Raw genomic sequence first — 20,465 nt, 5'->3', positions numbered from 1 at the left:
TACGTCGATCCAAAAGTAGCGGCACCGATTATCAAATCAATCCAAGACTCAGTTATTGAACAGCAAGAGGCGGAATTGCCGGACCTTGGACTAGAGGAAGTCTCACTTGAAGTGGTTGAGGATTTGCCCGTTACACTAGGCACGGGTACAGGTAACAGTGTAATGAGGCTAGCTTAGTTAGTCACCGGGATCTTTCCTTGAGTGACTCTCATTCTTCCTCTCCTTCTACTTCCAATTCCTTCATGGGTTTCACAGGAGGTTTGCCCCCTCCCAGGTTGCACTCCTTCTCTGTGATTCCTAAACTAAAGAAAAAACCTGCGGGTAAAACCTTGCTTAAAGGCAGATCAGAGACGATGCCAAGGCCTGGGCAGTCACCAGAGGTTCATACACTTATTAAAACTAAAATAAGGTCGCTTTCCAAACCTTCAATCCCAAGGTCTCAAGGAGGGAATTCTTCCTATTGCCTACCAGTCCCATTCCATTAACTTCTAGGGACCGGATACCTCCATAAGGTACCGCAAGAGGGACAGGATGATTCTCCTTCCGTTGACCAAGACCAGTTCAACACAAATATTCTAAATCAGGTCAGTAGCCTTGGTAGCTTACTCAGCTCAGTTGCAGCAAGGTTTGAAGAAGTGTTTAGCAGGTTAGGTGCTCAGGACTCCCTGATTGCAGGTCTCAGACAGGAGTCGGCAGTTTCGGCCCCTTCTAGTAGCTTGATGCAAGCTCAGAGCATGCCTGACGGGTCCACGCTCCCTCCTTTCCACCCCGGTAATCCCTGGAGGGTGGCTAACTTCGCTCCGTTTGTCAATGGGATGTTGACTATAGAAGGTTGCGGCACACGTAGGCTCGAGGATTTCGAGTTTTTCCCCGAAGGTTTACAGCCTCCATTTATAGGCTATGTTAGGCTTACGGAGGCAGCTCTGGTTAGAGAGGATAAGGTCCCCAGGAGACTGTTATCCTTTCTAGAGATCAGGCTCAGCAAACATGGATACGGAGCCTAGAAGAGTGGGACTGCTCAAATACTAGAGTAACAGCTTTTAAAAGTCCTTTCACCATGTTTACAACTGATGTCGGGAACCCCTTACCTTTTACATCAAAGGTAGCAGAACTTACACTCCAGGCAGTGACTCGAGAAGAGAGCCCATGCCCCAGCTTAGGGAGACAGATCCCACATCTTTACTACTCCCAGGTAGGGAGGATTTGTGGGAGGATTTGCCAGCTACGTTCTCGGTAGGCAAGCTGAAGCCAGATTGTGCAATCACCTTGTTTAGTGAACGCCTTCCTAGGCTGTCAGACGCATTGATCCAAGCCGAATTTGACGCTAAGACACGTCTCGCAAGGTCTCTTAACTCCCTAGTGATGACAGAGACGGCGGCTCGGGAGTACGCTCAGGAGCTGCTGTTTAAGGTCATTGCGAAGTCGTTACTTTTAAGCATGCAATGTGACTTGTACGACTTTGCGATTGCTAGGAGAAATTGCAGGAAGCATGTTCTGTCTGAGGCTACGATCAGGCACGAACCCACAAGCTTCTAGCTTCCTCAATCTGGGGTGCAGATCTCTTCCCAGCTTCAGCAGTAACCGAGGTTCAGAGCGAGGCATCACGTCTTAACCAAAGCATCAGGTTGCGTTGGGGAATCCCTTTCAAAAGGAAATCAGAGTCTTCTTCCTCCAGTTTTAGGGCTAGGAAGAGGCAAAGGAAGTTCCTACCTTTCCAAGTCCCGCAACAGCATCCTGTGCTACAAGCTGTTCCAATTCAACAGGTATCCCAGCCTTCGACTTCTAAGGCTCAGCCTCAGCAACAGCATCAATTTGTCTTCCTTCGCCGCCGTCTAACAACAGGCCTCCTCACAGTATTCAGTGTCACCCGCTTTTAACCCGGTCTATGAGAGTCGGGCATTTCACCCCTTTACCAGAGTTGCTAGGGGTGGCAGGGCTAGAGGATCCTTTCGCCAGCGCGGAGGAGCCAGAGCCCAAGGGCGAACTAGAGGTGCAAGGTCAGGCAGAGGATCCCGGCCTTCATCATCTCAATGAAGTTTCTCAGGTAGGAGGCAGGCTGTACCTCTTTCGTCATCGTTGGGGGTTCAGCAGTTGGGCAAAAAGCATAGTATCCAGAGGCCTAGGCTGGAGTTGGATCAAAGGTCCTCCTCCACCCATCACCTTCTATCAGGAACCAACGCAGGAATTGATGGATTACTCCAAGGACCTTCTCCAGAAGGGAGCAATTTCCAGGACGAAGAACTTGAAATTTCAGGGTCGTCTATTCAGCGTCCCAAAGAAAGGGACCGACAAAAGAAGGGTGATCTTAGACTTGTCCCGTCTAAACTTGTACATTCGTTGCGACAAGTTCAAAATGCTGACCATCTCTCAGGTGCAGACCTTACTTCCCCGTGGGGGCCGTCACCACCTCTATAGATCTTACAGACGCCTACTATCATGTCCCGATAGCTCGGCACTTCCGACCATTCCTCGGCTTCAAACTAGGGAAAGAAGCCTACTCCTTCAAAGTAATGCCCTTCGGGCTAAATATAGCACCAAGGGTTTCCACGAAACTGGCGGAGGCAGTGGTGCAGGAGCTAAGATCCCAGGGTATATTGGTGGTGGCGTACCTAGACGATTGGCTAATCTGGGAGATGGACAAAGGCAAATGTATGAAAGCCACGGACAAGGTCATGTCTTTCCTGGAATATTTAGGGTTCAAGATCAACAGGACCAAGTCCCGGTTGACTCCGGACTCCAAGTTCCAGTGGCTAGGGATTCATTGGGACTTGGATTCTCACACTCTTTCCATTCCAGCAGGAAAGAGAAAGGAGATTGCCAAGGCAACAAGACAATTCTTAAAGTGCAAAGAGACTTCGAGAAGGAATCAGGAGAAGATCCTAGCTCGCTCCAGTTTGCCTCAGTCACGGACGTTCTGTTGAAAGCCAAGCTCAAGGACATCAATCGAGTTTGGCGTTCGAAGGCAAATGCCAAGTGTCGGGACAAGTTCGCCCGGATACCTCTGATTCTCAGAAAACGCCTGCGCCCATGGACAAAGGCCGCCAACCTAGCCAAGGAGTTACCGTTGCAGTTTCCTCCCCCGTCCCTAGTGGTGCATACGGACGCATCGCTGACAGGTTGGGGAGGTTATTCACAGCACGAGAAGGTTCAGGGAACTTGGTCACCTCACTTCCAAACACTTCACATCAACATTCTGGAAGCTATGGCAGTGTTTCTGACTTTAAAAAAGCTCCGTCCTCCAAAGAAGACTCATATCAGGTTGGTCCTCGACAGTGCAGTAGTAGTACACTGTATAAACAGAGGTGGTTCAAAGTCAAGTCATGTGAACCACGTGATGATAGCAATCTTTTCTCTAGCAGCCAAGAACACCTGGCATCTGTCGGCTACTCACCTGGCAGGAGTCCACAATGTAGTGGCAGACGCCCTGTCTCGGTCGGTCCCTCTGGAATCAGAATGGTCGCTGGACCAAGAATCCTTCGAGAGGGTTTGCCAAAGAGTACCAGGTCTAGAAGTAGATCTGTTTGCCACAGAGGCAAACCACAAGCTGCCTTGTTACGTAGCCCCCAATCTGGACCCTCTGGCATACGCTACGGACGCCCTGAGCATAGATTGGAACCAGTGGACGAAGATCTATTTATTCCCTCCAGTGAACCTTCTCCTGAAGGTGCTGCACAAGTTGAGATCCTTCGAAGGTCAGGTGGCTCTCATAGCCCCTCACTGGCCCAAGAGCAACTGGTTTCCCCTTCTCCTGGAACTAGGTCTTCGCCCTCACCTCTCCCGGACTTGAGACTATCGCAACAAGTTCAAACGAGGACTGTGTTCGATTCCTCAGGTCTTCACAAAACCCTAACTTTATGGATTTCATGAAGTTTGCAGGTAAGAGAGTAGGCGACATTGATCCACACAGAACATGTTGTTCTTGGAGTCAGACAAGAGAGAGTCTACGCTTCGCCAGTATGACTCAGCAGTTAAGAAATTGTCTTCGTTCCTCAGAGAATCAAATATCAAAGTAATGACATTGAACGTGGCCATAACCTTCTTCAGGTCTTTGTTTGAACAAGGTTTGGCAGCTGCAACAATAACAACCACTAAGTCAGCTCTGAAAAAGATTTTTCTTCTCGGGTTTGGTATCAATCTAACCGAGTCTTATTTCACCTCTATCCCAAGGGCATGTGCACGTCTACGGCCCGTTCACAGACCGTCGTCAGTGTCATGGTTTCTTAATGATGTTCTTAGGTTAGCCTCGGAAACAGACAACTTCAAATGTGATTACCAAACCATTTTGCGTAAAACTCTGTTCTTATTGAGTCTAGCTTCAGGTGCCAGAATATCAGAGCTGTCATCTTTATCTAGAGATGAAGCGCATATTGAGTTCCTTTCCTCGGGGGACGTGTTGCTTTCGCCAAATAAGCAATTTCTAGCTAAGAATGAAAACCCCTTGATGAGGTGGTCTCCATGGAAGATTGTCCCGCTTCCGCAGGATCCATCGTTATGTCCTGTTAAAACTCTTAAGGACTATTTATCTAGGACGTCTACCTATTCCGAAGGCCCCCTTTTCATTAGAAAAGATGGTGGTACACTATCTCTAAAAGGCATTAGGCAGCAGATTTTATATTTTATCAAGAAAGCCAGCCCAGGGTCATTCCCCAAGGTGCATGACATTCGGGCAATAGCAACTTCTGTTAACTTCTTCAAATATATGGACTTTGATGATCTGAAGAAGTATACTGGTTGGAAGTCACCCTTGGTTTTCAAAAAGCACTACCTTAAGTCTTTAGAGGATCTTAAATATCATGCAATAGCTGCAGGAAGGCCAGTGTCTCCTACTGCTACATCATTATAGTACCGTCCTTGTGTCATATGAATCTTTTCAATTATGCCAGCCTCATTAACATTTTACCTACCTCAGCAAATGCCTTAGCTATTAGAATAAGTGTATAATCGTGTATAGTTTTTTACGTACATACAACTTATCTGTAATTATTTTATTATGTATGTGACTTGTTGCAAATGTTGCCACATGTTTTGGCTATATAGTATATTTTGTAAATAAATTGTATTTTTTCCAATTCTAAACTATTTTATTATTTCGTTTGATTTCATTAATATGATTTTTCCTTTCAGGATAGTATAGCTTGGTGTTTCTCTGGTACAATTTCACGGAGCGACACGGCTGAGCCCAGAAAAGGGATTTTGACGTAGGAAAAATCTATTTCTGGGCGAGGAAGCCGTGTCGCCCAGTGAAATCCCCCCTTTTTTTTTCCTTTTTTCCCCCCCTTGCTGTGCACCAAGCTTCTTTGCGATCGATAAGTATGACGCCGCAGTCCCCTTCAACAGGGTAGCTGGGTGTGACCTATAGGTCGGCTCCCCGTTTTCAGGGTCTTTTGATGAGGAAAAGGCTAATTGGAGGGGTTGCTGTGGTAGTGTTTAACACTCGCCCCAGTTCTATACCGACACCTTTTATTTAGGTGAGCGAGTCAGAGACTTCTGACATGTCCAATTTAGCAGTTCTCTGGTATCATAGCAATATTTTACTAGAAATAGTGCTAAAGAGGACACATTTCACTGGGCGACACGGCTTCCTCGCCCAGAAATAGATTTTTCCTACGTCAAAATCCCTTTTTTATTGCATTTTTCAACAAAAAAAATCTTCAGAAATTTATTATTTTGCCTTTTTGGAGTCATATTTCTTCCATCAGACTAGTGTTGTAAGCGTTGTAACCCTGGAACATGCGCCGTAAATCTGGAAATAATTTCTGATGAATATAAATGAAAAGCGTCACAATCTTGGAACATTGTAAACCAAAACCGTCGTAAACCGGGGACTGCCTATATATTCAAATTTGATTGGGAAATACTGTACTGCATGATAGGCAGTCCCCGGGTTACGACTGGTTCGGCTTACGATGTTCCGAGGTTAAGGCGCTTTTCAATTATATTCATCAGAAATTATTTCCAGGGTTACGACGCATGTTCCAGGGTTACGACGCCTACAACACTCATCTGGCAGAAGAAATATGACACCAAAAATGCAAAATAATCAATATTTGAAGGTTTTTTATGCGAAAAGCAATAAGAATGCAGTTTACACAGTTTTCAATGCACCAAAAGCATTAAAAGTAAGGTTTTCTTAGCATTTTTGGTGATGTTCCGGCTTACGACGATTTTCGGGTTACAACGCGTCTCAAGAACGGAACCCCCGTCGTAACCCGGGGACTGTCTGTATTTCAATTTCTTGCTATAACATTAATCACATATTTTTCCAACTACAGTACTTATCTAGCATTTTATATTACTTTTGTTTCCAAAAGCCCCTTCATAAAACAACTGATGTGGAGGACACCCGTGGGAAACTAGCAAACAGCACACTGAGGAACAGTAGAAAATTCATAAACCAGAAGACAAGCAATAAAAAAAACACGGTTCATGTCTGCTTTCAGTAAGTCACAAACATATTAAAGACAATGACGTCAACAGACCAAATATGCACAGCGGGGGACCGTACCAGACATCCCCCGTGAATAGTTAGAACCCACAAATAGTAGTTGGAATCCCTATAAAAATCCTGAAAACAGCCTATTTTGTTAGTTAAAACTCAAGAAAAACCCACTATAATTTTTATACTTTTTTTTTATAGTTTTATCACAAAAAGTGCATTTTATGATGAAATTGATAAAAAAAACAAGGAATTTGTGGATATTTCTCATAGAAAAATACGGCGAATATGTGAATTTTCCTCGAATAATGCGGGGAAACGTTCCTGAGAGAACTCCGCAAATGTGTGAGTCCGCGAATCCTGAGAACGCGAATACGGGGGGTCCACTGTATATTTTTTCTGGAGTTGAAAAAATATTAAGTTTTTCATTGTGTTGCGGACCCCCTAACGCCTTCACCTGGACCCCCATGGGTCTGAGGGCCCCAGTTTGGGAACCACTGACACAAGTTGCCAGATGTATTTGACTGGTCATTGGGGGAGGCGGGGGGGAACACCGCATCTTAACCTAACCTTACCTTCCCTAACCTAACCTAAACCCAGAGGACCTGGTCTTACTTGCCTAAAGGGTAGGACCTATGGGGGCTTCCAAATATTAAACTTGCACAACCACATACAATCTATGAATTTTGTAATACGTACTACTAAGAAGCTTTAATTCTTCAAACATAGGAAATTTAATATAAAAAACTCAAAGGATGATAATTCAGGCATTATTGCCATTGGAAATGCAGAGGGCAAGTGAATAAGTTATGTATTTACTGATAAAACTATTGGGCTTTCATCATCTTCTAAGTCCATTCTTGTTACCCTGTAAGTGGACATTGTTTGGAGGTGACATGTGCTTTCAGAGCATGTACCCTTCCTAAGCCCTTCTGGGACCTTTCTGTTTTTTGTTACTTCATAATAACAACATCTCTTAACACCTAATATTAATAGTTTTACAATATGTCCAGTCACTGAATACACAAATCTTTTGTTTCACCTCCACTTAATCACTTAAAAGGAGCAATTAGCTGCTCTGTACTTGACAGAAGAATGGGGGGTCCTCAATTTGTAATCTCATACAGTTTGGTTTACACTGCCTATATAGTTAATGGATCCACTGTTTCATGACTGCTCAATTTTCTTCCTTTGAGGGAACAGCTATGAATGATATAACATCATTAATAATGGCAAGAATACTGAATATACAGTTTCATTTAGCGCTACACAAACATTCATGTGAAATTATGTTGGTTAATAATCAACAAATCCAGGACTTTCAAAAGTAGCACTTCAGCTTAACAGATTCTCTGGGAGTTTGGCTTTCTGGTAAGTACCAAAGACCCTGTATTTTAGCCTTCAACTGAATATTTTCTGGATATCTTACACATAACAGCAACTCCAGAGTTCCTAATGTACAATAACATGTACTTTACACTTACTATTCAACTGAAGACAGTAATTTCAAGATCACTTCTAAAATGGCAGCACATCAAAAAATAGTAACGATCATGTGGCTGATCAGTACAGTAGTCCATTTAGTCTGATTTACTACAATGAACCAATGACATGTCACCCAGGTGCTGAGCCAGTCGCCTAGCCTGAGGGGGAGGGAGAAAGTGAGAGGGAGAAAGGTTGATGTGTGACCTACATACAAATTTTATGGACGTCAAAGCCTCACCTATGTAGTCTATGTAAGGGCAGCGTAATACAGTGTACAGTATCAGTAAATGGAAGCCCTCATTCATATGCTTTGTAAAGGTGGACTAATAAAAATACGTAAAGATTAAAAGGACCCATACACTGTAAAATCATGATGCAATAAACAGATACCTAATGGTGCTATAGGAATGGAATATAAAACTTAGGACAAAGGCCGCACACTAGGACCTATGATGCCATTCAGCGCTGAAAGGGTAACTGAGAGAAGAAAGGCTATCCTGGCGTAAGAGGAGGAAAACCTTGCAGTTTTATCGCGAAACACTTGTAAGGAGAGGGTGGAAAGTACAACTGAAGAGAGATAATGTGAATAGAGATAAAATAAAAAAAAATGGAAGGGTTGCAGCTTTGGGCCAAAGAACCTTAAGTAATACCTACTATGCACCACATGAGATGCACAGATGGCACTAACCCCCTATGGTCCTTAGGGAGCGCTGGATATTAAAACTACAAGTACGTACCATCATAAACCTTATGTTTATTTTCCATCTGCACTGGTCTCTCTCAATGTCACTATTATCTTCTATTCATGGTTGTGAAAGTCATCACTGTCATCATATCCGCAGCAGCTTCTTGTAAACATTTCTGTGCTACATAAATCACAGAAATTGAGCCTGACATATTATCTGTTAATGGAAACAATAAGGAAAATGTTACATTCAAAGCAATTCAAATGACTCCACAAAATATAAATATAGCTACATACAAAAAATCAAATGAAGTTTAAAAGGAATGTTTACCCTTTCACAACCAATTTCTTGCTTGTTATTTATTTATCAATATGTTAATTTATCTGTTTTTCTAATAACTAATTGCTGTTTCTGTAATTCTCATTACCATCTGTTACTTCTTTTGAATGAACACCATATTTTTTGGAAGCTTGAATTTCAAGTCAATGGCCCCTGAGGGCTTGTTCCATAAGAAGAAGGTAGTACATCTTTTGAATAATAATAATAATAATAATAATAATAATAATAATAATAATAATAATAATAATAATAATAAGTGGTACGAGCACCAACCTGAAGGAGTGATAGAAAACGATCAGGCGAAGATCCTCTGGGACTATGGTATCAGAACGGATAGGGTGATACGTGCAAACAGACCAGATGTGACGTTGATTGACAAAGTCAAGAAGAAAGTATCACTCATTGATGTCGCAATACCATGGGACACCAGAGTTGAAGAGAAAGAGAGGTAAAAATTGGATAAGTATCAAGATCTGAAAATAGAAATAAGAAGGATATGGGATATGCCAGTGGAAATCGTACCCATAATCATAGGAGCACTAGGCACGATCCCAAGATCCCTGAAAAGGAATCTAGAAAACTAGAGGCTGCAGTAGCTCCACAGGGCTCAGACCAGAAGAGTGTGGATCCTAAAAAGAAAGGTCACACATAGTAAGAAAGAAGTGATGGAACTCCTAAGGAGGGCATGGAATGCAACCCGGAACCCCCACACTATACAAATTACCCACCCAGTTCGAATTGGAGGAACTGTGATAGAAGTAAAAAAAAAAAAAAAAAAAAAAAAAATAATAATAATAATAATAATAATATAATAACAATTAATAATAATCAATAAGAAGAAGAAGAAGAAGAGTGAGGACCTAAGGAGGCATAACCCGGAACCCCACACTATAGATATCACCCAGTCGATTGGAGGACTGTGATAGAGCACAAAAAAAAAAAAAAAATAATAATAATAATAATAATAATACCATAGTCTGGGACTATGGTATCAGAACAGATAGGGTGATACATGCAAACAGACCAGACGTGACGTTGATTGACAAAGTCAAGAAGAAAGTATCACTCATTGATGTCGCAATACCATGGGACACCAGAGTTGAAGAGAAAGAGAGGGAAAAAATGGATAAGTATCAAGATCTGAAAATCGAAATAAGAAGGATATGGGATATGCCAGTGGAAATTGTACCCATAATCATAGGAGCACTAGGCACGATCCCAAGATCCCTGAAAAGGAATCTAGAAAAACTAGAGGCTGAAGTAGCTCCAGGACTCATGCAGAAGAGTGTGATCCTGGAAACGGCACACATAGTAAGAAAAGTGATGGACTCCTAAGGAGGCAGGATGCAACCCGGAACCCCACACTATAAATACCACCCAGTCGAATTGGAGGGCTGTGATAGAGCAAAAAAATAAAAATAATAATAATAATAATAAAAATAATGTGAAGATACCATTTAGTAAAAAACTAAAATCCAGTATGTATAACAAAAATTATTTATGAATTTGTATTATTATTCTACAAGCACTTAGGAGGTTAAGACACCCAGACACACATATCAGCATGCAGTCTTGCAGTACTACCTCATGCCTCAGATTGACGTGAGTTTGACTGGGCACCTACGAGTATGCTCAAGGAACTAGTAGCTGACAGCCCAATGTGCAATTTCAGTGAATTACCATACGTATACAGTTCAAAGTAAAGGCCAAGTTGGGAACTATGTCATTCAGCAATGAAGATACAATGTTGAAAGGATTGCTGCAAAAGGGGTGGTAAGTCGGATGTAAGGGGGGAGAATATAGACAGAAGTATTGGAACAAGTTCCCCCACAGGGGCCACTGACCTGAAATTCAAGCTTGCAAAGAATATTATGGTATTCATTTATATGAAGTAACAGAAGGTATTGGGAAATACAGAGAGCACAGATAAGTTTTTAGATAAGGAAAAATAAATAATTAACTAGACAGCCTAACTTGAATATGCTGCTTAGCTTGGATAGAGAACCTAACTTAAATAGGGCCTTACCTGATCAACCTAAATAGTCGAGCCTGAATAGACACTAAAATGAATAGACAGCCTAACTTGAATAGATACCCTTACCTGATTAACCTAGACAGCCTAGCTTGAATAGCCAACCTAATCTGAATAGACACCCTACCCTGATTAACCTAGACAGATTAGCTTGAACAGACAACCTAATCTAAATGGACAGCCTACTTGAATAGACAGATTAGTCTGGATAGATATCCTAACATTAATAGACCGCCTATCCTAAATAGCCTTAACAGCCTAACCTTAATAGCCTAGATAGCCTTTCTTGAATTATATGAACAGACAACCTAATATGAACGGACAGCCTACCTTGAATACAGCTTAACCTGGATCCTAACCTTAACCCACGACAGGTTACTGATATTTATGATAAAAGAAAAACACTGTAAAATACTATTTTCCGCCTGAAAGTATCATTGGTATCATTGAAACCACAAGAAGATGAACTTTTTAAATAAGTTATTTGTTTTTGTATACATTGTTAAATAGTTTGGGTAACAAGAAAATTCATCAGAAATGGAAATTGAAAAAAAATAAAATTGCATTGAAGCTGAATTAATGCAAAACTTATTATTCCTATTTGTTTTATTAGTATTAACTTTGTAAAGAATTTATCTTTGATAAAACTAACATGGTAAAAAAGTAAAAAAAATATGCATCAACATATCAAGTGAAGTAACCTTGAGTGTATAGTTCTGAATATTCACCAACTCAAGAATGACTGACAGACTTTCAATAATGTCACAAAGGAAATCATCTTACCTGGATGGTATAACAATACGTATTTTGCTGATAAAAATACAAGCATTTAAAACTGAAATGTCTACAAGATTACTATAAATTTGCTTCCAATATCTCCTTGTTGACCTCTGTGCAGCATAACGATAAAGTTTTTTTTGTCTGAAAGGTCAACACCTCCCATACCAACATTATAGTCATTTGTAACTTTAGGTTTGACCTTATCTCCATATCTTGTCTGTAATGTGACATTTTCAGCATGAGCATATGTTGTCAAAAGGTAAACTGGCTTACGAGTTGCTTTTTGTTTGAAACCACATGTAAGCAACTTTCCTTTTCTCACGAAGACAGTATCACCTGTGCTGATATTCTGCTTGACCAAAATGTGAGGCAAAAATTTAGAATTAATCTTTATTGTTCCTGTGAGTGATGTCTTTTGTGTTAGTAGGGCTACTGCCAGAGGAATCTTTGTATAAAAGTTGTCAGTAATTAGGTGGTAACCTTTGTCTTTAAGAAGCTTGCTCTTCTCCATTATATTCATTACTACTGTACGAGTAAAGCCTTGCCGACTTCCAGTAGCATAAATATCACATCCTGAATATAAATCAATAAGGTAACCATAACCAGTGGAAGCTTCATAGAGTTAAAACTATTTTATCCCATAACTACAGTGCCACTTTTTGGGCATATATTGTATGAATGCACACCTATTATGCATACCAATCATGCTTTCATCAAAGAAAATACTAGGTAGTCTGCTGAAGATTGTAATGTTTATGGAATAATTTATTACAGGAATTTGAAGAGGGCGTACTCGAAACCAGGGGTCATACTGTGAGTCACCTCTCGGCTTATTCAAGGTATAATTATCATTCATATGAAGAAAGAGACTAATAAGAAGATATTCATCTGGTGGCATGGTTTCTCCATATAAAGGAATTCGAGTTGAACGAAAAGTACTCCAAAAATCCTTGATATTCTGCATCCTTATCAATCCCCATGAGCAAACTAAGACCTAGCTAAAAACTTTTTCATTCTTTCATGAGTCAACTACTTGTTTCTATTTTCTGTATTTGCTTCATGGATGGTCTCTCACCCACTCCCCCCTACTTGCTGAAAATGTATCAGCATACCTACCTACCTATTTGATGGTTTCACAAAGCAAAATATCTACAATAGGTATCATCAGCTTAAATAAGGCAACCTAATACTATGACTTGACCATCTAATATGAAGAGACAGCCTAACCTAACTACCTAGGTATAGCTAGACAGTTTAGCCTGGACAGACATCATAACCTAACCTAGATAGATAGTCTAGACTTAATAGACAGCTTAGATTGGATAGACAGCCAACCCAGGATAGCCTGGATAGACTTCCGTCATCTTAGGAAGGATAAATTCAGGAATTCGCGAGGGGTACAGTGATCCAATCGATACCAAATTTGACAAAATGACGAAAGATTTAACAAATAATAAAGTTGTTTACCAACAATAGTGATAGCAGTAGTAGTAGGAGGGATTTGCCTATGAAACGGCTCCTCCCTTGTTCGTTTTATTCCTCCTTTGTTTGTGTTTGTTTGAGTTTCTTCTCTCTGAAATACCACATTTCTTTTAGAAAATCTGTCCTATTCTCCACTTCCTCCCTCAGTAGATCTACCAATAAGAGTATATTTGCTACTAATTCCTATTTATTTTATTGATATGGTTGCTGCACAAAACTATCTATTTCTAATCTCATTGTATGCTGGACAAGAAAGTCAGAAATGTTCTAAATTTTCATTTTGTTGCTCACAACATAAAGATTTTGTATCTTCTCCTGGTATCCTATTTCTATCATTTAATCCTAGTGTACCTAGTCTGGCCCTACTGATCAGCATTGTTTTTTCTGTACTGTCATGCCAGATTTCTTCTCTTATGTTTTCTTTATATTTTCTGTAGATTCTTAACTTTGACTTTTCATTCATTTCTTTCTGCCCCAGTTGTTTATTATTTCTCTTAACTGTTTGTCTTTAACTGCTTCAGTTTTACTTAAGTGTATGCTTAGTTCTTTCATATATTCTTTTACTTGCATTATCCAGGGTTTTTTTTTTATACTGATCCATGGTTATCTCATATAGGAGCCTATTTCCACCACTCTTCAATGTGTTTGAGGTAGAATAGTTTATTCTTCATATCTCTTGAGTGGCAGAAATAGGCCCCTATTTCAGATCTTAACGCAAAACTTGCTGTGTCACTTGGTGCTTTCAAAATTGTACTATACTTGATTGTCTATCTTCTGAAATTCATTTATAGTTTTCTTGTCAAGTTTCATGACTTCCATGAAGGATGGCATCACTAATCCTGTCCAATACAATTTTCCTATTTTTACCTTGCTACAGCTTTTATTGATGACTGCATTAGTTATATTTGCCATCTGCTTTGCTTTAATTTGGGCCCTTTTTATCTGTTCTCGGAGGCAGTCTTTCATGTTGTTGATTGCCACTCCTAGGTATTTAATCTGCTTAACTATTTCTATCCCTTCTATGTGCTCCATATTTTCCTCATCATCGATACTATACCAGTCGTTGTATATTAATATGTTACTCTTGTCCTTGTTTATGTTTAGGCCACATTCACTCGCTATTTCCATAAGGGTTTTTATTGCTTTTGTTATTTTTTCAAGCGTGCATCCTAGTAGTAATCCATCATCTGCAATAGTGCCACTACCATTATAACTTCATTTCTAAAACCTTCTGTTGTAATTTCTAGTTTTTTCTATTATCAGGTACGTTATTAGTAGAAAGAATATGGTTGAGCCATTGCATCCCTGACTTATTCCATTAGATACATTTAGCTCTTTTTGTTCTATATTGTTAAGGCATAGGCTTATTACATCATTTGTATATATCTTTGCAACTGCATTTATTACTTCTGCATGTAGCCTATATTTCATAATGACCTCTCTGAGCTTTTTTATATTAACTGAGTCAATGCTTTTTGGAAGTCTATTGATACAACAAATAATGGGTCCCTTCTTCTGTACGTTTCTTGTATGCAGTATTGTAAGATATATAAATTATCGATTCCCCTCCTTTGTGCTGTAAAGCCTGATTGCAGTTCATTCATTTTTCCTATATTTCTAATATGTTTTTCTATTTTGGTTTTCAGGATCCCCATGAAAATTTTTTATGATGCATTTGTTAGAGAAATTGGCCTAAGATTTTTGACGGTGGGATGTTGTTTCTTGGGTGTAAGTGTTGATTTTTACTGAAATCAGCTTCTCTGTATTTTCCTGCCCTTCAGTATGTTGTTTAAACGCTGCCAATTCTTTTCGTAGAATAGTAGAGTACCTAGTAGAAGTAGTAATAGTAGGAGGGATTTGTCTTTGAAACGGCTCCTCCCTTGCTCGTTTTATTCCTCCTTCGTTTGTGTTTGTTTAAGTCTATTGTCTCTACAGTACCATGAAATCTTTTATAAATTCCATCCTATTTTCAATTTCTTCATTTGGCAGATCTGCAAATAGAAGTATATTAGCTATCAAGTCCTTTTTATTTTCTTTATATGGCTGCTGCATAAATCCATCACTATATATGCTGGCCAGCAGAGTAAGAAAACTTTCTAAGTTCTGTCTTTAGTGTTCTGTAAGAGGAAACTATTGTAACGGCTTTGTGCTTTCATCCCCACTTTTAATGTCCGCCCTCAGATCTTATTGGTATGTTGATCATCCACCCTCCAATCATCAAACATAACTATGTTTTAAGCTAAGATTGGGAACCTCTTCCAACCTTTTGTGCAGGAGGGAGGAGTTCCCAAAGGAAGCGTTTTAAGTGTAACACTTTTCAGTGGCAATAAAGTGTGGTTGAAAAAAATCATGCCTCCTGGTAATGCTCACTTTTTGTTGATGACCTTGCAATATACTACTCTCCGCATATAATTTATTGTATGTAAAAATCTGCAAAGGTCTATTAATGCTATTACTAAGTGGGCTGATGAGAATGGTTTCAAATTCTCCTCTTGCAAAACAGTTACTGTAAGATTTGCCAGATGCCGGCGTGTGGAAGAGACACTTTGTTTATGAAAATTAAGTAAAATTTCTTAGGATAACTAATGCCCTAAAGATTAATATTAAACAATATTTGAATAGTTTAAAAGTTGTTTCTGGATTTAGTTGGGGCCTAAAAAGAAATCCCCTTTAAGGCATGGCTGTCAGATTTATTCCTCAGCTTGTAAAACCAAACTAAAGGAATTGGATGTTGTACACAACATGAGGTTGAGAATATGCGCAGGGGCTTTTAGAACTTCGTCCGTTGAAAGCATATATGTCGATATAGATAGATCATCTTCCCCTTGATCTAAGAGGGCAAGAACTAGGATTAGTAGTAGTAGTAGGTAGGATATGCCTTTGAAACGGCTTGCGATAAGTGGCTAGAATCTAACCAAATCTGCTCGAAAGATACAACGACTCTGGGGCAACCTCCCTCCAACCTTTAGTTACGCCACTGGTTCTTTATGCAGTCATTATTATATAAACACATAAATATGTGTTGATATAAATATGCAAGTGACCGGAAATATAGATAAATGAATCACATTAATATAAGAAACTACCATATCTGACCCCGACTTCTTCAATTCTGTGGTGATGATGTATTTTTTCTCAGATTTCCATGTTACTGAGGTAAGTAGCAGAACTTGCTGAAGTACCAACAGTGCAGATCTAGCCCAGGATTGTAGACTGAAACTATACTCTGTTTTTTTTTTTTTTTCATCTGTCCATCCGCCTGTGGTGTTTTTGTATGGTAACACTGCGTCCCGGGCTTTAGATAATTACGCTATGTGTAAGTTTTAGGTAAATAAAAGGATATTTGGGTGTACATTTGCAACTGAAAAGTGTTTTAATAATTTACTTTATGCGAATTACACCGTTAATATTCGAAATAAAATATTATTATAATCGTTGAATGTAAGATGAATGTAACTATCTAAAGCCCGGGACGCAGTGTTACCATACAAAAACACCACAGGCAGATGGACAGATGGAAAAAAAACAGAGTATAGTAATAGTTGTTGTAGGCATTTTCCTTAGAAACAATCTCTTCTTAATCCCTGACAGATCCTTCTTGGTTTAGGTTATTCGTACCCAGTATTTTTTTTCAAAAATGAGTGTCAAGTCGTACTTCTGTTAACGAAAATATATGAATAGATACATATAACAAAAAACAAAAAAACAATCTAAATAATATAGGCAAATAATTAAATATCAACAGTAACTAAATAAACAAACAAACATATAACAATTGAATAACTAAATAGATGAAAAAGATGAATCAACGAGAAATTATGATAAATAAAAAGATAAAAGAAATGAATAGATATAATTTAACAAACAAATAAGTGATATAAAAAATAAGTAAGCCAATAAATTAATTCTAAAAAATTAAGTAATGGAATAAAAAAGGACTTTAAAAAAGTTTTTAACAAATGAATTTACCATTTATTCATTAATATATAAATACAAATTAATAAGAAATTAAATAAAAGCAAAAAATGATTACTAAAATTAGATAAAATGAATTTTAGATATAAGAATATTAAAAAAAATGTACAACTTTATAAAATAATTAGAGAAATAAATAAATCTGCCAGAAAAACCAAAATATTGAAATGATTAAGTGACTATACGAAAAAATAAAATACTTTAGAAACTGATAATCAAATAAATAAAAAATGACCAATAAAAATCAATCACATAGATACATGCAATAAGTTACAAATATGGAAATTATTAATAAAACAAAATTAGCAAATAACAAATGAAAAATGATATAATTATATAAATAAATGCTATAAATTAAAAAAAAATTATAATATCAAATATCAGTAAATGGGTAAATAAATAATATCCACAGATATGTACATAAATAAATAAAATCATTAATAATACCAAAAAACGAATGTATGACAAATACCAAATGAAGAAATAAAATAACAATTATATATATAGATGTGATAAATAAAAAACTTATAAAAATGAAAAAAAATATCAATAAAGGGGCAAATAAAAAAGTTATAATAATGAAAAAAATATCAATAAAGGGGGTAAATAAAAAAATGGTTAAAGGAAGTGATATTCACAAAATTAACAATGATCCAGATTATGATTTTAGAAAATGTTAGTAATTATTCATTTATAAATTGATCAAATTTGGAATTTAAAAAATCACTAATATAATACAAAAGTATCTAAATAAACAAGGCATGATCCGACCTCCAGCTTACTAGTGGCACGTGCTAAAATCCATGGTCAAACAGTGCTTTGTTTAGCAAACGAAAATTAAGATACACACGCCATATTTTATTAGAAATAATTGTTCTTTACTGATTGACATGCACATTATTTATTTTTTACATCTTCTTTCTAATAAATAAATCATAAATAACCTATCCTAAAATTCCTTTATCTTTACCTCAACAAGAAACACCTTTTTCAGACCATTTTATAAAGGCTTTCCTATCCCCCAACAACAACAACAGCAAGAAGAACAACAATAATAAAGCACTTTGTAGGCTTAATCACCGACTAAGCAAAAATCATCACTATTAGTACAAAATTATCATAACTGAATAACTTTTTAAACAGTTTATAAATCACATTAAAGTCAATGAAAAACTAAATTAATTAATTAGAATGATGAATAAATAAGTCATATTAGTATTAAAATGGAATGAATGAATGTGTAAGAGAAATAAGCAAAAGAATCAATTTTGGATAATTGCATCCATGTTAATGTTACCTGTGCTTTACTCATATCAATGACATCTTTGATCTACACTGCATTTGTTTGAATGGCGTTTTTACGTTGCATGGAACCAGCGGTTATTCAGCAATGAGACCAACGGCTTTGCGTGACTTTCGTACCACGTCGAGAGTGAACTTCTATCACCAGAAATACGCATCCCTAACTCCTCTGTAGATTGCCCGAGAATCGAACTCGCGGCCACCAAGGTGGCAGGCCAAGACCATACCGATCACGCCACTGAGGCGCTGCAAAGCGCTTTGAAGTGCGTTTATACTTAAAGGCAATGAAATATCAAAATAATTATAATAGTCAAAAGAGGAGTGATTACCACATTCAACAACAAATAGCATTATGCAATCAAGTATAACATAACACCTACAGACTCGCGTACGAGTAATACAAATAAAAATAGTAACGCCTTCACGGAAACTGACAAGAAATTCCGTTCACCGACACCAAGACTACAACATCTAAACTGACCGCTGTATCCTTTCGGAAATAAACGCCGTATCCGCGTAATGGGCCAAGTCCTTGTTGACTAATAACATCCGTCCTGAAACGCGATAATCGGACATCCTTCTGGTCAAAGTTCCCGTGTGGAAGATACCCAAAGACCGTTGCTACAGACCTCGGTCTAGAAAAACCACGCTAAGGATGGGCTGACACTACTACTACGCTGGGCCGTTATCGGGCGCAAGGTTTCTCTAGATACAATTTTTGAATTTCGCGGTTTATTTGTGTGTTTATTGGGGGCTGTGGGTTGGGGGTAGGGATGTATTATGACTTATTTCAATTTTGGAACAGTCATAAGAGGAAGGATTGTATAGAGGAGAAGGTTACAATGAATGGTTGATTTTCATAGTCCGCACTCAGATCGTAAAAGCTACAGAGCTGCAAATTGATATGTTGATCATCCACCCTCCAATCATCAAACATACCATAGGAGCGCTTTAGCCTCAGTAGTTTTTATTTTACTTACAAGTTGAATTTAGCCATAGTCATGCTTCTGGCAACGATAACGATAGGCCACCACGCTGTGGGTCCTGGGTGTACCCAAGGTATCTCTCCCTTATTCTATATACCTTGGGTGTACCTAGGCCTACAGCAGCTACAGAAAGCTCGATTGCTCCGAAGAACCTTCGGTGTATATTTTGCTGGTGTAATTGTGTGAATAAGAGAGTTGGTGGTGGAGAGAGAGAGAGAGAGAGAGAGAGAGGCAACGCACGTGTTTATCCTACGGAGAGGATGGCTCCAGATGATGAAACTATTCCGGATTTCACCAAATATATCTGGATGAGGTTTCAAACTCCGTGCCCTACTTTAAATATGTTCATGAGGCTTATTTCATAGAGTAATCTGCCAGTTCTTGAAGGTCACCCGTCCATTAAATGATGAGTCACAGAGATGTTCAACCTAGCTAAACGTGCATGCCATTTCCTGTAGTCGCTACAAGACAGATAGTAGAGACACTCCTTCCACCAACTTTTGTTTGAGGCTCAAGGCTTTCGAAAGCTAAGAATTCACTTATTAGAGGTCTTTATCTTCTATCTCGGGAATTTTCGAACCTCAAATTTCTATATTACAACCGCGAGAGGAGAGGGTGGCGGGGGGGGGGGGGGGGTTGCAATGACCTGGCCGGAGAGGCAAAATTTATGCCGGAATTAGCTTTCGAAATTCTGTACTTTCTTTCCTGACTGTTGCATCATTCATGAATAAACAATTTTCCATTTATACAACGTAAAAGGAATACTACGCTTGAAGGATGTCATCTCTTTCTGTTTTCAGAGAAGTATTTAACGTTGCCTCAAATATTCAACATTTCATTTCATTGCGTTACGTTATCACTATTACATCCTGTGTTTCTGACACTAGCGGAGATAGGGTGGCCATTTCCAAATTCCCAAAAAGAAGGATTTTTTATTTTTGCCAACACCAATTTTTAACCTA

At 38.6% G+C, this 20,465-nt stretch overlaps 1 protein-coding gene across 6 annotated transcripts in view; it reads right to left on the bottom strand.

Moving 5' to 3' along the window:
* Positions 1–13,308, bottom strand: part of LOC135200307 (zinc finger protein OZF-like) — a 29,034-nt gene extending 15,726 nt beyond the window's left edge. The window contains exons 1-2 of one of the 6 annotated variants that reach the window (XM_064228849.1): positions 13,226–13,308; positions 8,659–8,823 (exon numbers count right to left, since the gene is read on the bottom strand). The gene's annotated coding sequence lies outside the window, so the exon portion shown is untranslated. The other 5 variants (XM_064228847.1, XM_064228845.1, XM_064228844.1 and 2 more) reach the window with 5 other exon arrangements.
* Between the last annotated feature and the right edge of the window lie 7,157 nt (positions 13,309–20,465).

Source organism: Macrobrachium nipponense, chromosome 26 (genome assembly GCF_015104395.2).
Source record: "Macrobrachium nipponense isolate FS-2020 chromosome 26, ASM1510439v2, whole genome shotgun sequence".
In the NCBI taxonomy this organism is placed as follows: domain Eukaryota; kingdom Metazoa; phylum Arthropoda; class Malacostraca; order Decapoda; family Palaemonidae; genus Macrobrachium; species Macrobrachium nipponense.
The sequence above is the reverse complement of the archived record's forward strand: the minus strand, read 5'-3'. Positions and strand labels throughout refer to the sequence as shown.